Below are 19,053 nucleotides of genomic sequence, written 5' to 3' on the forward strand. Positions count from 1 at the left end.
AAACAAAAAAGTGCATCTGTTATTAGGTTAAAAGAATTATTGATATTGTTTGCAAGAAAAATGTGTGAAATATATATATATATAAATATAAATACCACTTAGCATAAACAAAAAAAAAACGTGAACAGAAAGCGAACAACAAATTGTAATGCAATTTAAAAATAAAATTAATATTTCAAATAATAAATTAAAGTGTTTTTTTTTAAGATTATTTAGGGAAAAGATTAATTTTTTATGAATTTTAATACTTTATTAATTATTTTACCAAAAAATAACCTTTTCCTGCCAGAGAAAAAAATTGAATCGTAATAACCCAAAAATATTAAGTATACGCACTGGTGTACTTACTCTCCATACGCCACTCAATCACCTTGCTGTAACCCACTGTGCTTTATGGATTACGTCACTTACCGCCATGTATCCTTTCCGCCGGAGGCTGACCCTCGAAAATCAGCTGTTCCGACCAAGGATAACCCCGAAAGGAGAGGCGGGCAAGGCGTAGGAAACGTGCGAAACGCCGCATGCATTTTGCGGCAATCAGCTGTGGAGCTTTGAGGGAAGCTCCCCATACCCCAAATCGCCATTCCCGAGCTTCGGAGAGAGCCGAAGGAGGGAGCTTTGTTTCCGAATAAAGCTGCCGCCAGTGCAAGTGGCGCGACATCGAAAAGCAAGCGGCGCACCAGAGACATTTCGGTGTTCGCGGCGCCTCGTCATCCTGCCTTTTCCGCTTTTCCGAAAAAGCGAAACGAAAATGCGTGCCAACTGCATGAAAAGGAAAACTTGGTCAGTTGAGTGCTCAGTTCGGGTCGGGTTTGCAATTCAACAGCACTGCGAAATCGGAGAAAATCGTTCGCTCCGCCAAAGAGTCACCAGTTTCAGTCTGTGTTTCAGTCTCCAACAGGGCAAAACACAATAAGCCAGCGTAGTAATATCGACTTCACCTCTCCACACCATCTATATATATATATATATGCTATAGCATACACCTATATATTATTCGTAGCGTATAAAGTAAGAAAACGGAAAATCGTAACCGCACGGGAATGAATACGAAAGTGCCCGGGGCACCACAAATGCACATTGAGTGGCCCCAAGTGTTGAGAAATGATTGAAAAAAAAACGCATGGAAATTGCAATGTGCGAAATTAAATGTGAATTTGTGTTTTGAATTTTTAACGCTCCCGACTGCCGACTGCTCCTGCGACTCCTTTTCGGGGTCCTTTTTTTGTGTTGTTTTGTTGAATCGCTGGCTGGCTGCAGTCAGTGAGTGAGCGATTGAGTTATGTAAAGCTTCGGTGTTGGCTTCTTTTGGTGTACGGTTGGGTTGCGGGATAATAACCAGCAACAACTCTCGGAACAACAACAATGGCCAGTGGCAAGTGCAACAAAAACCACTGCGCGTGTGAAGCGACAATAAGCGTTGCAAGATTGAGTGGCTTAAACAAAAAAAAATAAACTGTTATTAAAAATTAAAGGCGTGAGAATAAAAGTGGATTGTGTTGGCGGATAAAAATTAAGTATACGCACTGTTGGATTATGACTAATAAAAATTTAAATTCAACATTTAAGAACTTTTCCCAGAGCGTGTTGGGTGGCTATAAAAATATTGAAATGAAATGATGTGAGAGTGGATAAAAGGATAAAGTTTTTAAGGTTTTAAGAATAAGAAAACCCCAAAAGAAACTCCCCAAGTTTATGTAAAGCCCCGTGCCAAGTCCGTCAATCAAATAGCATTCGCAAAAACCATTTCTTTTCAATCCCTAGTAATTAGCCCATTGCGCCATATCATAACAATACAATCAGTTTGTCAATCGGCATCAATTACCAATTACAAATTGACAATAAAATCGCCAAGTGTCTGTATTAAGTGGGTGGGTGGGGTGTCGTCTAGTCTGAGGGTGCAAGATCAGAGCCCGAAACGTACACTCACAGATACACCTATCAATTCGCTTTTAGCGGTCTCTCCGACTATTTTTAGTTGCACTTGCCTTCCTTTTTCTTCGTGTTGTTTTTAGTGTCTTGTGTTTTTTTTTTACTTTGCTCAATATTAGTGTCAAGGTGCAGCCAGTGCATAGAGACAGCCGAGCCAAAAGAACAAGACAAGAACAAGAACAAGAAAAAGAACTAGAACTAGAACCAGGCGAATCAAAAGGGAGAAATAGAGGCGGCGGGTGTTAGTGGGGCGGCGGCGACGACATCGCGAAAAGCAACACACGAATGCGACGCCAAAAGGTGGCTATCAAAAAATAATAACAACAACAAACGTCAAAGAGCATGCAGCCCAAAAGTGGGTGGCAACTGCACAGAAATAAAATTTGTATATTTTTCAAAAATATTACTTGTAGTAGCATAAGGAACTTGTAGTACTTTCATATCTTCTCTTATTATTTGGATAAAAATTAAGTATACGCACTGTTGGATTATGGCTATTAAAAATTGATATTCAACATTTAAGAACTCTTCACAGAGGCGGCTATGTTGGGTGTTGGGTGGCTATAAAAATATTGAAGTCCTAAATTTTATTCTAAAACTATTTCCAGTGTTGTGATGGGTCCTTCAAGACTTGTCACATCGAACAGAAAGAAATTGAATTTATGTCTCGGGTGGGTGGGTGGCTTTCAATGACAATTAGGCTGCTATAACCGCAAAGTCGGTGGGTCCATACATAGTATATTTCTACAGGTAACGGTATAGGCAATGCTATAGTCAACGGTATAGGTAACGGTAACGGTAACGGAACCGTGGCGCGTGTTTCGCTCAAAAAGGTAAATCGCGTTAGCAACAACAACAAGGATACGCAGGGCTCAGCTTTCTGGCGACCCACATTACTTAAATTACGAACTACACGCAAAGTCGACGAAAAGCGGCAACGGCCCACACACTCATCGTACATCGTACACAGAGTGTGGCACAACTCACAACTGGGAAAAGTCACACACGCTGCTTTAGACGTCACTCGTTCATCCAGTCAGTCAGTCAGTCAATCATTAGCCAAAATGCCTTATGAGTCAGCTAGTATGCGAATTACACTCTAAGAAAAGTCTTACTTTTCTATGAAAATAATAACAAATAACTTGGAAAAGGGTATAGTTTAAAGTTCCTTGTCTTATATGAAGATATCGCCACAAAACCTTCATATTACGCATACGCAATGTTGTACTAAAATATGTATATCAAATATTAGTCTTGGATAAGGTTCTATAATTCATCAAAATAACAAGAAAAAATGAAGAAAAGGTTATACTTTTACAGACCTTAGCCCAAACCACTATATTAAGTATACGCAGTGTTGCCTCTAACGATAGGCTCTTAAGATAGTAACTCGCAATATTATAATTTTATTATTTTTCCCAGTGCTATGTCCTCGTCGAACATTGCGTGCACTTGGGTGGAGCCTCCTTTGAAAAAAATACAAAAAAAAAGAAAAAAGTAGCGGCAGGAGATTGCGGGGGCAGTGAGACATGTTGCATATTTCGGGGCGTGTTTGGCTGCTAGACAAAAATGTCGCTTTTAACAAAATTCCCGGCATTCCAATGCCGTGTTAAGGACAGACATTGAAACCGAAACATTCTGGCCACAGTAATGAGATGGCTAGCAGACCAAGTGACCAAAATATACCCAGTACCAAATAGTACCATGAAGGAGACTAACTAGAAAAACAACAATTTATTTCCCCGAATAAATAAAAGACACAAGATACAATTAAGTTTAATTTAGTGCTAGAAACGACGTGGCTGTCGGGGGTTCCTTGTTATTTGGCATGTTAAATTCCGAACCCAGTGTTCGGCTCTCACACATGGCATTTTTGTTAGTCTGTTTTGCTTTGGTCTGGTGCTTCGCATTTTTGCATTTCTCTTTGCATTGCTTTGGTTTATTTTTGAACATCTTTCCCACGGAGCGTGCGAAATTAGTTGATTTCGGCATTACATTGTCTGCCAGGCCAAGAAGATGATAAGAATTTATGATCTCTTTGGGTGCTCGGGGTCCTCCTTGCCTTGATCAAGTAAATTCCGAGAGATGACCTTCCTTATGAAGGTCTAGGGTAATAAATTTCCAAAAAAAAAACGACTATCCACGACTATAAATAATTTAAATGCAGCAAACGATTTGTCGTAATTACTTAGAAACGCATTGAAAATGGAATTCAATAAACCTCAATGCAGGTTATTTTTGTTTCATTTGATTTTTATTTAAGCGCGAATACGCCTGGCAATAATTTAGTGTGCATAAAAAAAATTAAAAATAGTTCATTGAGACAAACACGATTTTTACAGCCTGTGCGGTTCGTATATATGGGGGATATATTATAAAGATACATATAGCTATGATGTGTACATAGCAGCGAGGCAGGAAATCAGTGCCATTATGGGAAGTGAAGGAAATTATTTATTAATGAATTGCTTCACAAAATATTAAAAACACTTTTAGCAGATGTTCAAGAAAATAGGGAATAATAAAGTGATAATTGGGAGAGGAATTAATTTCGAGAGAAAATTTTAATAATATTCGTTTAAACAACATTGATCTACAAATTTGTAATCTCGAATTTTTAAAGATCTGATCAAGTTAACTTTCTCTCGGTATATTACGTTTGTTGAAAAACATGAATAAAATATATATTTTTAATATCAACCTAAATAAAGTTGATCTTTATCATTGATTACTTGAAAGTCTATTAAAAGTCCTCAAAGATCTCCTCCCCAGTTTTTCATTTTATCTGTGTATATAGTATATCTTAAAACTTTATCAGTTCCTGCTTAGACCTTTTAAACTCTAAAAGATCCCATTATAAATTTTGCCACAAGTTGTGCTGCCTGTCGCAGGCAAAGACTTTTATCTGGCCTTAGCTTTACATCACTTTACATAAGTTTCCACCTCAAGGAGAGTGGTTTCCAGCTTGCTCTCGGCCCGACTAACTGACTGGCAAATTGCTGGCACTTATGTAAGCAGCTTGGCCATCGCTTGCTTGCTGAAAACTGGCTAAAAATATACAAAAAACTTTGGCCAGAAAGTGGCGTCAAATGAGCAGCATTTCAGTTTCTTTTCAACCCAAAGCGAAAGCCAAAGGAAACGCAAGCGGGAAACTTTAGCATACATCGCAGGGCAGTTAAGACTTCAAAGTAAACAAAGCAATCGTAAAAATGCGAGTGCGAATGTGGAGACAAACGTAAAAGACCGAAGAGAACCATAACGGAGCAAGGGAAACATAAAAACGGTGGGGGTAGGGCCGTCAAATAAAATAAAAACAAATCACATGACGAAACGTAAAGCGTCAAAAGTTGGCCAAATAAGGCAAAAACACAAAAAAAAACCATAACAAAAAATAAAGAAATAAAATAAAACTCGATTGGGGGGATTCCCCTCAACATGCCACGCCTCAACGCCCACTAGCAGGGCGCAAAATCAAAAGGAAAACAACAAAAAAAAATATACATTTCAAAGTGTCGTACGTCGCGCGGGTGTGCTAGTGTGCGTGTTTGAACGTCCTGTGTGTGTCGTTCGTCAGGCGACGCGTGTCCTTGCAACTTTCGGTTAAGCCCAGAGCCCCTCTCGCTCATCCACCCACTCACTCCCACAGGCCACAGCCCACAGCCAGCGGCAATTGCACATAAGTTGCAACAAGCAAAGTAACAAAACAAACAAAAACACAAAAAAAAAGGAGAAAAAAATACGAAAAACCCACAAAAAACACAACATTGTAGCGGGGTGAAAGGCGTTGCCAGATTGTTGGATTACAACAAGAGCAACAACTACTAGCAACTAAAGCAACAAAAAGCAACAAAGCCAACAACAAGAGCAACAACGTCGCCGCCACAATAGCCTAAAGGGCCAAATGAACGTTAGCTAGTCCGTCTGCCGTCCATCAGGTGGCGCTGCGAGCAGTGAGCTGCGAACAACAACAACGACGACGAGAACGACGTTTCGTGCTGCTGGTGCTGCTGGAAATCCTGTCGCTAATTAGGTAAGTCGCCAGCTACAGGAGTGTGTCCTTTGTGGTCAGGTGGCGGGCGTATTATTTCATTTTGGCCTGGCCCGTTGTAATTATGGCAATTTACGTCACCTGCAAGTCAAGTGCAACAAATATTACACATACGCCGTGTAGGCTCGAGCTGAGGCTTGATTACTTGGATATACATTTAAGATGTGTAGTTTATTTTTATATTTATCAAAGACTAGGTCAGTACTCTGTTTATAAAACCTAACGTAATCCAGGTATTTTAGCGAAACTTCTACAAAAAACCCCATCTCTCTTTTTTTTCCCAACGATTGGCAATCAATGATGGATGGAAAACGAAATACGAAAAAAAAAAAACGAATTCGATCCGATTTCTCTTCGTTTGAGATAAAACCGCGTGGCGCTAAATTGAATTTCCTGGTTAAACTGGGGCAACCGATGGCATTCAGGAATGATATAATCATACAGGCAGGTGAAATGACGCTGCAATGTTTGGCTTTCATTTCGGTTTTGAATAGAAGTACATATACTTTGCATTACGGGTGCATGATAAATTGCATCCCAATGATTATCAATTTGGTTGGCCGAATATTCAGATGTTTGTGGGGATTTTAAAAAACTATACTGCATACATTTCTCATCTGATTGGGTTTTGTCAAAAGCTGTTTGAAATTGGTTTGATTACAGAGCGTTAAGTGGAAATATTATAAATATTTTCAGTTCATTCGAGTTTCAATTTTACAAAATAATGCTCATTGTTTGCCTTTTGCCGACAAAAATGCACCGTGTCCGTGTTGCGTGGTGCTTGGTAGGCAGAAAAAATAGCAAAGCCATGTCCATTCATATTTGGCTGTAAAATTCTGACCTACATGCAGCTGAAAACATTAAGCTCTGAATGCCTGGCAAAATGAAAAATCAACAGAAATGAGAATGAAAAGGCCAGCAGGCAAATAAGAAGAGATTCTGGGGGGCTAACTGGCGTCTGTGGCCGGGGATCAGGCCGACAATTGGATGGCCCAAAGGCAGGACCAAGCTCAAGCCAGTTTGGCCTTTGCGTTGCCACAATAGAGTCTATTTTTTGGTCGATCCTGGTCGGCTCTCCAGTCGGTACAGCCTTTGTTGTCTTAACTGGAAACCAGAAACATGACAAGGACCTGCCAGAAAAATGTTTTTGAGTTAAGATAGTGATTTTCATGGGTAATACTGGAATATGGATAATAATTAAAATATAACTTGACTTGTTTTGGAACTCTTCTTTTGGCATCACTGTGTATTATACATTTTTCCTTTGGGAAACAAGAAAAACTGACTCTCATCCTGCGGCCAGGACTATCTGCCAACTTATTGGCCCTGCTGTGGCGGCTGCATGTGTTATCCTTTTTATGTTTGGATAGCCACGAGCACCAGGAAAACTTCACTTGTGCAACAACCATCTGCCTCGCCATCGTGCCACTGCCGCTCCCTCTTTTGTGTGCACTCAATTTAGCCATTTCTTGCAATTCGGCGCTTTCTTTTGCCAAACTGGGGAAGCTGCTGCGGTGAATGCCTCCCCTACCCTCCCCTCCTCTCCCTACCCTCTGGGCCATGCCGCAACCAAAACGAATTTAATCTATTCTGAAAGTTTTCCATGGGCCCCCGAGAGAACTAGCTGCAAGTGTTCGGTGGTTGCGGAGTTTTCAGCTTTTCCATCTTCCTCGTCCTGCCCCGAGAACAAGGTGCCAGAAAATGTGACAGCCACTAATTAAGTCAGTCGGGAAATTGCACTCGGCGTTACTCTCACCCGAGGTGAGAGAATCGAATGAGAGTGGCTTCGAGTTGGCCAACAAATACAAATAAAATTCGGGCTGAAAGCACCTGGTAAAATGGCCAATGAATGAATGGTGTCTCTGAAGGTGTTTCCGGTTCTGCCTCTATCGTATTACGCATACGACCCTGTGGCTTAGTGTCAAATTATCAGCTACTTATTATTATTACAGTTATTAGAGTCGCCTTTTCTCTTTCGGCCCATCATAGCCCCAATCAATGTCAGCTGTTGTCATTGTTAGCGTTTTATTTAGCCTCCTAGCCAGGCCGTTTTCGGGGCTTTTGCGGCCCTTATGTAAACGCTGGGAAACGCAGACAAAAGCCTGCCAAATAGCGCAAAATGTGCGCCAATTTAGTTGTCGTTTAATTTGATGGCACAGCCGATTTGGCAGGCAAAACGGCACCCCAGGATTACGCTGGAGCAGTGCTGGCTGGCCACGTCATGAATGACTGCCCATCGAATGCCAAGCGGAAAAATTGCTGAGAGAAGCGGTAGCTCACACAAAAAATAGCATTCGAAAAAAATCCTAAAAAAATAACAGAAAGGAAAGCTTTCTATTGAAGGTTGGGCTAAACCAGAACGAAAATAAAAGTGACCAGCAATAAAATGCTAAAAGGAACATGCAAGTACATATGAAAGGACAGGGTCGAAAATAAAACCTACAGGTCAACTTCAATAAACTAAACAAGGAGTTTGAATATTTTTAAGCCTTGGGAAGCTTGGAATGATAATCCTTAAAGTCCACTCACCAGACACCCCACTGTATAAACTTGATCTTCAAATACTGTTGCTTTATTTCAAAAAGGGTATATCCCCGAGTGTTGCGTGTTATGCAGAAATATTTTGTATGTTTAGGCCAAGAGCAGAGGTGGAGTCACAGGGAGGATACTAAGTAGCAGAGACGGAGATGGTCACTAACACTCGAAATGTTCGCAAATAATGCAGACCATTACATTAATGACTGCGGCAGAAAGTCGAAAAAGCGCCAAAATGTCCACCAGGCAGACAAAAAACAGGGAAAACAAAAAAGACCGACCTAGAAAATAAAAAAAAAAACCAAAAGGAAAGTCGAGAAAATCGAAACATTATGAGGTCATTTTAATTATTTATGAGTGCGTGTGGCGAGCCTAGGAGTAGACTCTGCCAAGGTTAACAAAACAAATTCTCGGAACTTCATTTTTTAAAAATTGTGTGTTTGTGGAGGACTTTAAGAAACTCATAATTCTGTGGCCATATTGACCCAAATATAGATCGAGAGAATCCCGATAGGGCTCAGTTGGCCAAAACTAAAGCTGGGACGGGGGGGTTTATGAAGTTGGTGTCCATGTGCGTGCTTGGAAACTTTGATTTCCTTGCTGCTATATTTGGATTTATGTCCTGTCTTTATTTCAGCAGTTAGAAGCAGCCAACTTGCTCCGAGATTTATGACCTGCTATGTGGGAGTTTCCTCAATTGGCACTAGCTCAGTTGGCAGGACATCAATGCTGAGTGCTGGCCTGGCCCATAAGTAAATTAAACACATACTCCTTTGATACTGTACTCCTCCCCCGCCTTGTTTGGATGTTTACAAGATCGAAGCTAAGATGGTAAACAATGTGGAAAATTGCGTATACGCCACGAGTGCTCCAAGCAGCTTAACGACATGAAAAATGTCATCTAGTGAATGTCTCAATTTTTGTATGTGGTTGGGTGGCGAATTGCCATCAAAAAAATATATGTACGAGTATATGCCTGTGCATGCCTGTATTCAAAAGCAATTTCCTCACTTTATCTAGAAGTTATTTTAATGCAGACAAAATCCATTTTGTGTGCGCCAGCTCACGGAGATGTTACCAACTTTTTTGTTGCCATTTTCAGCAGCATTGACATCGTAGTCTGGCCCCAAAAATCTCCGCCTCCCCTCCCACAGCCATCCGTTTGCATACATTAGCCGATTTTGGCTGCTTTTCAGCCACATTATTTGCCGTTGTTGGCCATAAAAACGAGTATGTGCAAACTGTGCCGATGTCCATAAAGCCATGGCAATAAATTCAGCTTCATTAGGCCGGAGGCGGGCTACAAGAAAAACAACTCTGCGCCGACAATTTTTAATAATTCTCTGACAAATAATACTGCTGGAATTATTCTTAAAGTTGAAGATGATCTTGTGATTATTTAATGCATAAAATAATGTATTCATGGAAGTATAAACTCTCTCAAATTTACATTCTCTTGAATAATTGACACATATACTTCTCAGAACTCGAGTGAAAATATGCCAAAGGAAAAAAGGCCAATTTTACATCCGTTGCTAAAATCATAATTGCGTAATTTGGGTCCCGGGTTCCGGTTTCATTCGTCTTGGTGCCAAAACTAAGAAAAATTAGCCGAAATTAACCCAAATACAAAAGTTAGCCTAGTTTTCTGGGCGCGTGCAAACTTAACATCATTAATACTAATCCGCTATGGGAAAACCCCGCAAAAAATCCCCAAAAAAAAGAAAAATAGAAAAACAAAAGAAGTAAATATTGTGGAAAATGGAACCGTGTCAAAACTTAAGTCTGAGAAAGCAACGAAATAGTTACATGTTAGTTTGCTTGATTATGTAACATAATTGACGACAATATTTCCCCATAGACTTGCAAGAGAAATGCTAATGAAAAAATAAGAAAACTACGTCGCAGACGAAGGAGAACCCGGGGCATGAGGCAGCCATTGTGTTTTCTGAGTCATGGCGACTCTGTATTAGCGGGGCGGAAATGCCAGGACATCCGGTGTGGCGGTAGCCAAGCCTACTAAATGTAACCGTCTCCTTAGGGACCTGAGGATACATGGGAAGAATTAGTTTAATTTATAAAAGTTTTAGAACTCATTTTAGAGGCTTAATATTAATAATAGTAATTAAGTGTAATATTTATTAAAAAGTTTAGGTTAACATATTTTTTAGCTTAGTTTCATATTAGTTTTTCTCAGTGTATAATAAAGTAACGAGTAACCTATAGTTCGTTGCTTTCCTTTAGTGGCTGAGCTCCGTTTTAACCGTAAAGTTTCAACGAGAGTTTCCACCTTGCCACTCCGCCACCCGACATGTCCTTGAACCACCTGATTCCTTTTGGCTTTAACGGTCCGGCCCGGCCCTTGCCGACCCGGCTGAAGTGGCGAGTGCAAGTGAATAATGGCCGTCTTGACTGCAGTCAAGTCGGGCATATGGCTCAGAAGCAATCAGTGTCAGTGCCAGTGCCACGGGCCAGAAAAAACAGACCCAGAGCCATGGAGCTCAAACGGAACCGAGCAACGAGCCAAGTTTATTTGCAGGTATGAAAAAGGCATAAACCTAGAACCTAGAATATCTACAAGGCAGCGGGGTTAGGGGGGCTGTGAGCCAAAACTGAAAAAGGAGTGAACCGTGTTGGCCGTATTGGCCATTCTGCCGTTTTCAGTTAGTTCACTGTCCGGCTCAGTGGAGCGTTTGGTCAAACAGAAATTGATTTGTTGTATTTGCTCACGGCTGCATATATATAGGTATATCTTTTATGTAGAGACATATATCTATATACATACATACTGTTGTTTACCATTTTTATTCGTATTTTTGGGGAGCTTGTTTTTGGCCAGTATCGAAATGAAAACGATACCTGGGCAATGCCTGTCGGCTAGAGGATATACACCTGTCAGTGTCCATGACTTTTCCAATAATGACAGCTATGCAAGCCTCATAAAAAGGAATAAAATTTAAAAAAAAAATGCAAATACAGATATGAAATGAAAATTTAAATGACCAGAGGCAGGATTTCAAAAACAGACTTTAATTAAGTTAAAGTTTAAGTACTTAACTTTCCGAAGAACTTTTATAGGAAATACATTTAAAATTCTTGTTATTCAAGATAATTAAGTGGAATATTTTTTGTAATTTTTCTAGAGATTTAAAAATACAAACAAATATCTAAAACTACCCAAAAACTATGTCATAATTAGTCTGTAGATTATTTCATGTATTTTTTTCGTACAAAAACAAAAAAAATATTGTAATAAGCTTAATTAGTTTTAGCAAAAATAATTTTTACTCTTTCCGGAAGCTATCAGGCGTGTTGTTCTAAAAGGAAAGCGCCCGCCACGGAAAGGGTGCTGAGGCAAAACTTTCACATTTCGCGCTCCACGTAAATTATGCAAAACTTTCACCCTTGGCCGTCACATAACAAGGCAGGCAGGCATCACATGTCACAGTTTAAATGAGTTACCCCTTTCCTTTCCGATTTTTTATGCAATGTTGGTGCAAAGGAAATTTTCACGCTGCAAAAATAAGTTTCGAGTACAGGAAAATATGCGGGAAATGATAAAAAAAAAATATAAAAAAAAATAATGTAAAGATGCTGCGGGACATGAAAAATTCAGAGAGAGAGATGGGCGGGGAAGGTGGTGCATTTTACAGCCACTTTGGCTGGCGACACGTTGACAAGTTGAATGACGGCGTTTATTGAAATATGGCTCAAACCGTATTGACTCAAATGTGATATATGGCTCTTTAATCTTCGGTCCTGGATGCGGGCGGGACATCGTCATATCGCAGAGCCTTGCCAAACAAGCAACAGTCTCGTCCTGTGAGCAAAAAGTCAAACTCATTGAAAATGCAGGCCAGGGCAACAAGGGCTTAAGGGGAATGTGCGGAAAGCGTGTCACCTGCCAGGTGCAGAGCGTTGAAATCCAAGCCGTGCTTTCAATACAACAAATTTCGTTTACATTCCCCTCAACATGAGATACCATATACCACTAGCGTGTGACTTTGTGTGGGTGCGGGATTATTATGCAGAGCTTTGGCATCAGGAAACTCAAATATGCTCTCTGTACCAGATATCCTTCCTAGCTTCCTAGTCCCTTTTTCCTTATTTTTAAATACCCTGCAAGGGGGTATTATGATTTGTCCTCGAATCTGAGATAACACTTCATTTTTGAAAGAGCTTCCAGACTCTCACTTTTTAATATTTTGTACCTTAAATTAATGCTTCATGGACCTAAATTGAGGGAGTTTATCAAAAGCCACCTTCTAGGGTACATAAAGTTCGTTTTCCCCCCAAAGCCAACCTCTCCTCCTTTATTTTTTGATGTCCCAACCCCTGTATTACTCGCTACATGCTGTGCAACAATTTTTGCTGTGTATGAAGAAAATGGTATATGGTAATAGGTTGGTGCAATACCACCACACATCCACATATGAAGGGGGGAATATTTAAAAGATTTTCCTACTTCATTCTTATTCGCACTTTGATGTTGCCTTTTCCGAGTAACATAAAATTCCCATAGAGATTTTAAGAAGGAATTTCTTATTTTTTACCAAGAATATCAGCCTTCATAAGCTGGTTTATCTGATAAGGTGATATTTTGTATTTTAAATATTAAAGAAATATTTATTTGGTAAATATCCTTCGAGCCTGCAACTGTTTTACAATTTTGAAATTCATTTTTCATTTAATTCGATTCCCGTATTTACTCTGTTTACTCACCTGTTTAAAAATGTCAATGTTGCAGAAACATCCGCCAATCGCATTTCCATCAACATTTAATGCAACACAATTACTTTTAATTATTTTATTATGTAAACATTTTGGTAGACCAGTCCGCTGGGGGGCCACTGCAGTGGGAAACTCATTTAATTGATATAAACATTGTAGTTTAATTGCCTCAAATGGCAAATGAACCGGTAACCGGTTGACTTTATTACCAAACAGTTTGGCGTGACGGTTTTTTATTTATTTCATGTTTTTCGGTTCGATTGGTGGGAGTTTTTTAATTAAAATTCAATCAGAGAGACGAGTTCGAAAAGGAGGCGAATGAAAACCGAATAAACTGAAAGCCTGATTGTGGTTTGTACTCAGTTGATTATAGGTTTTTTTTGTACACTGGGTGGGATATTAAATTAGTATAACTAAAGGAATGTGGCCTGGTATATATGGTATGCATGCATTTGGCAAAATCGTGCGTCATTTTGAGCATTAAAATTAATCCATGGACACGCAAGGATAATCGCTGGGATGACACGATTTTTTATGGCTACCTGGTGGCCATGGTGTGTGTGTAGCTATGCCTGGGATTTTGAGATGCCAACGCGTGACTAAGAGCTACACCAAAAACGAGAACAGGTTACGGGCTATGGAGGTTACGTATACGCCACCGTGACCACCACAGCGACCCACAACCACCTCTGTATTGTGCTTTTTTGTGGTAAATTGACTGCAGTTGCCGCAAATTTCAATTTTCAACGCCATAATTGGCCATCTAATTATAGTTTTAAAATGTACCAGCACACGAGGTCTGCCCAGGGCATTAAAAATAATCGCTGTTTTTGTGAATAATATCCTTGGCAGGAAGCACTTGAGTCCTTAGCTCTTGAAATGCTAATCATAGCAATGTCCTTTTCTAGAAATTCGTGCAACTTTGTTTCTTATTTGAAAAAAAAAGGAGAATGAAATTGAAAAATGTGCGTGTGTGTCCGTGTGAGAAAGTGGCAAGTGTGAAAGCAGAGTTGCCACCAAAAAGAGGGGTCACCCGTCGCCGACGACGTCACGCATGTCCTTGCACGGAAATGTGAAAACTTTTTGCAGATTTCACCTCTCCTTTCCGTTAGTCTGTTGGATTTTTCTTTATTTTTTTTTTTGTGCAAACAAAGGTTGTGCATAAACTAATTAACTTTCCTATTTGCCGAATGTAAGGGGATGGTTTGTGTTCGTACGGAAATTATTATTTGGCCGGAGTAATGGTATTAGAATTTGCTGTTCGAGATCTGACTATGAAAAGGGCATTTTAAATTTAAAAATAAAATGGGAAAATAGAGTACTACCCACCATTATTATCTGCTATTATTGCTCCCCCAGCTTGCAATTAGCATCGTAGAAAAAATAAATATTTTTTCACAAATTGCCGCCAGTATTTGGCAGCCAAAAAAAATGAAAGTTTTCATGGGAAAATCGATAGATGACCCCGCCAAATACTGCGGCCAAATAAAATGGTGGATAAACAAGTTCAAACAGTTACAAAGCCAATTTAGTTGGCCCCCACTGAGCCATCGGCTATATGGTGGGCTTGATTGAGCCATGTCCGTTGGCCATATCCGCATATCCGAATGCTCCATCGAGGATTTTAATCATGCACGTATTTTGAAGCTTTTCCGCTTTTCCAACCACGAGCGCCATAAATATCCATCAATATCTGAGTAAGGGACTACGGCCCCAACTCCCCACTCCACTCCACCCGCACAAAAAAAACGAACTATGAACTCTGCCCCAGGGTGGCCGAGCTGCTGGCAACAACAAAATGCGATTTAATTTGTTTACATAGAGCCATTCGGTTCGTTAATTGCGTAATGGCTGTATAGATTTAATCAAATTTCAATGTATTGTTCAATTTTCCTAGTTGGAATTAAATAATAAAAGGATTTATGAATTGATTCTAATTTCAATAACGATTTGAGGCAATTATCACCACGAGAGAGGTGTTTTTTCTTCAGATTTGAAATTAATTGAAATGAAACTAAAAATTTAAAGCTACATATTTGTAAGAAAGTTGCTTTTAAAGCCTCTTTGGGTTATTTATGAGAAGAGTCTCCCCCTAGATGCTCTACTTTACCAACAACTCTGTTATTCCTTTTTTGTCTATCTCAGTCTGGCTTAAAACTTAACCCCTTTTCGGCGCCCTCTCAGCTCAAACAGCCAGAGGGCTAAGCCAACACAACAAAAAATATAAAAACAAACAGCAAATGTTGAAAAACAAGTGCAGGGAAATAGAAAACTTACAAAAAAAGTGTTAACAAGCAGGATATAAATTATTAATTAAGGCGCTCTCCGTGCAATTAGCTTTATTAAATGAATTGCAACAGCCTTTGCTTTTGCCTTTGGCCTTATAAATTTATAGTCCTGGCATCTGACATAAATTTCATTTATACTCGTATCTGTGTGAACTGCTGTTTTAGTAGAGGACTAATTATTAAATCAATATATGCCTATAAATATTGCAAAGAGCACTCCGGCACAGGGAGAAGATATACACACAGATATATGAATGGCATTGGAATGCCTCCTTCAATCGGCTCAATTAGTAGAACTAAAACAAAAGTTTAAGTTCCCACACAAAACAGACCTATAATTACCAAGCCCTGTAATTGCCTTCCAGTACTTCAGACCTGATTTTAACCATAAACCTTAAATATTCGTTTATTTTATTTATTTAAGTAGTAGAATACAGTTCCCTTATTTCCCAGGAAAATAAATGAGCTGGCATTTCAGGTGAAAAGCTATCAGGTCAGCCTAAATCTTAAGCCTCGATTGGGGGCGAGCCCGTGTGGCAACTTCTGCTGGGGTAAGCCCTTTGCTATCTTTATACAATTATAACGAAAGCGCGACCTTTACACACATGTCTTTCAGTCTATAGTGCCTAGTAGTCCTAGTATCTGGTAAAACTTGGGCACTAAAATGCGTGCGTGCCTAGGTATTTCCTTTTTTTTTATTTTATCGATTTGCATATCTAAATTTAGTCAGGCGACATATAATGCCAGGCCACAGACAGAGTATATGCTAGCATGCATACGCCTAACCCATACCTATGTATATTTATTATATGGTCTGCTAAAATGTGAGGAGCCCTGGGGCCCCAAACACACGCTCTAATAAATATTGCATTGTGATACCCGGAATGGCGTCCTTTGAGTTCGAGTTTGAGGAGTCCTGGCTACCGTAATTAAACTTGTGCCACCATCTGCCTCTATGCCTTGGGGCTGCAATTAAATTTTGGTGTTGGATGTGCCATATATAGGTAACACTTGGAGAATGGGGAACTAAATCAGTTAGAAAGAGTAACATGTTTCAGTACTTAATAGCTATAGTTTTAGTGTTTAAGAATCCGGAAAAGTTATACATAAACTACCATAAGATATTGGGGTAAATAGAAGAAATATATTTCTAATTAGTCTTACAAATGATTGCAGGAATATATTTAAGTTATCTTAACAAACCTTAAGGCATAAAATTATAATAACTTAAAAAAATGCAGAAAAAAATAAAATATTCTTAGTGAAAGTGTAACCACGACCTCAGATTGGCCGGCAAATGCCTTGGTCACCTTGAACCGCCGCCTAAGGGAGACACGAGAAAGGACACGGCAGGATAAGGGCCTTGGGAAGAGACAGGCCGAGTCGGAAGGAGGCAGGACGCGGCAGGACCCATGATAAATGAGCTGCGTTAACTCATGTGGCAAATGTGACATGTGCTCCGGCATTTTTATTCATTGTGCACCTGAGTTTGTGTGTTGTGCTGATTGCCGAGTGTATGCCTGTGTGAGAGACCATGAAGGTAGAAGCGCTAAAATTACCATATTGGCCCCAACGAGCCCGACAAGCCCAACAAGCCCTCGCCCCAGTTGTCTTGGCTCGGATCAACTCCAGCCATTCAAGCGCATATACTGCGCTGCCCGGTCCCAGGACCCGAAGGCTAATAGGTCAGTTTAGTTGGCCGTAGCATGGGAATTATGGTTAATTTTGGCTGCCACATGGCGGAAGTTATTAACTCGTTTGATTGAAGTTGGCCGTAAGTGATTTAGTGGCTGGCTGTGGCCAGAGTTGACCGCTTAAGGGTCGTAAATAAACGAGGCGAATTTTAATTTTGTATGCTTGGGGCTATAAACAGGATATTGCTATCGTTATTTTGGGCAGCAATGACCAATAATGTCCTAATGAAATCAAAGCAATTAAGAAGGCACTCAAGACGATCGGGAAGCTTAATTAATTTCTGGACATTCACTTATTTAATGAACTAGAATCTGCAGTGTCCTGCAAGGAAATCTATGATGTGCCAGTGGATTTTTTCAGATTTTTCATTAGTGCCTCCTTTTGTTTGGCCGAAACTAGACAATAATGGTCCAGAGAGTTGCGCGACTGTCAAATATTTGAACAGGGAGAGCCCAAGACGCACAAGTCTCGGCTCCAGTTCATGGCGCTGAAAAGTATGCAGCAGACAAAAGCTCATTAAGGACTCAGACAGAAGCGCCACTCGACACAGCCCACAACCAGCCACTCCTGTCATGGTATCCTTGTTGTCATCGTCATCTGCACTCGCCCTCGCCCTCGCCATCGCACTCACTCCGAGCTAAGTGATTTCCATCATTTGCGCCAGAGGCACATGCTGGGGAATACCAACAAGGACATCAGCAACCAGTCGAGCCTAATCTCCTTCTCCATGCCTTGCCTGGTTCTTTGTCATATGTTCAATTTCGTCTAAAAGCCGTCGTTGCTCTGTTGTCTGTTGCTTGTTGTTCAGGGATCTGGGATCTGGACAATAGGGAATTAACCCCCATTTCCTCGCAAAAAGAAAAATAATTTAAGCCATCTTGGAGTGTGCGTTGACATTTGCTTAATAATTGGTTTCCCTAATTGGTTTATCCTTTGCAGTTGGCACTTGGCGGGCCCGCTTATGCAGATACACAGCGCCAAAGGATTCAATTGAACTGGCTGCGGAGTTAAATTTGGTGAGTGAACAACTATTTCCTTCCATCAGGACACAATGGCAGGACCACTTACGCCTGGCAAAGCCTGAGCGATTCAAACAGATATTTGAATGCATTCACTGGCCGAGAGTCCTTACAGAGCTTACCACAAGTTGGAAATATATAAAGAATAAAATCTGAGCTATGAAAAATGCAAGGACCTAAAGGACACTGCAAAAAAATTATAGAAAAGGTTAAGAAAATATTGTCCTTTGTTTAGTCCCTACTTTCAAATATTTTCCTTGACTTTGGCACTAGGATTTAGTTTATTGTAATCTCTTCAAGATTTCCTTACTTTTCTCTTTTTTTTTTTCAGTGCAGATTTGTGCATATGTATTTGTAAAGGTGCGGGCTGAGGTCTTGGAAAACTTTTGTGTGTTTAATTTCCGGTTGCTTTAATACAAGTTCACCCGGGCATGCTGTCGTGGCTTGGCTGGGCGAGCCTGATGGACTTGTAAGCTCCCAAGGAGCTGCGTGTCCTGGGCGCCGCCTTGTCCTTGCGGCTTATGACCCGCAGATTTGTGGTCTAAGGCAAAATATTTATATAGAAATTAAATAGCCTCAAAGCCTGGCATTACCTTAGGCAAGAGTCAGTCAAGTGCAGTAGTACTGATCGGTTGCGAGGACTTGGGAGGCTTAAATTTAAATAATTACCTTGATTTTTAATTTACTTAAGTATTTATGTTTTTATACAACAATAATCCTACACTTTCATTTCCTACCGATCTTAGTTCTAGCTGCTAGAAAGTTAAGAATTTTAAAGTAAAATTGTCGAAAATCCTTAATATTT

General features: G+C 40.1%; 1 protein-coding gene across 10 annotated transcripts in view; it reads left to right on the plus strand.

Moving 5' to 3' along the window:
• The first annotated feature begins 705 nt into the window (after nt 1–705).
• pHCl-1 (pH-sensitive chloride channel 1) overlaps nt 706–19,053 on the plus strand; it is a 45,841-nt gene continuing 27,493 nt past the window's right edge. For 9 of the 10 annotated variants that reach the window (XM_070279771.1, XM_070279775.1, XM_070279772.1 and 6 more), the window contains exons 1-3: nt 706–1,011; nt 5,579–5,962; nt 18,169–18,245. The gene's annotated coding sequence lies outside the window, so the exon portion shown is untranslated. The remainder of the gene's footprint in view (nt 1,012–5,578; nt 5,963–18,168; nt 18,246–19,053) is intronic. The other variant, XM_070279773.1, reaches the window with a different exon arrangement.

This window comes from Drosophila bipectinata, chromosome 3L (genome assembly GCF_030179905.1).
Source record: "Drosophila bipectinata strain 14024-0381.07 chromosome 3L, DbipHiC1v2, whole genome shotgun sequence".
In the NCBI taxonomy this organism is placed as follows: domain Eukaryota; kingdom Metazoa; phylum Arthropoda; class Insecta; order Diptera; family Drosophilidae; genus Drosophila; species Drosophila bipectinata.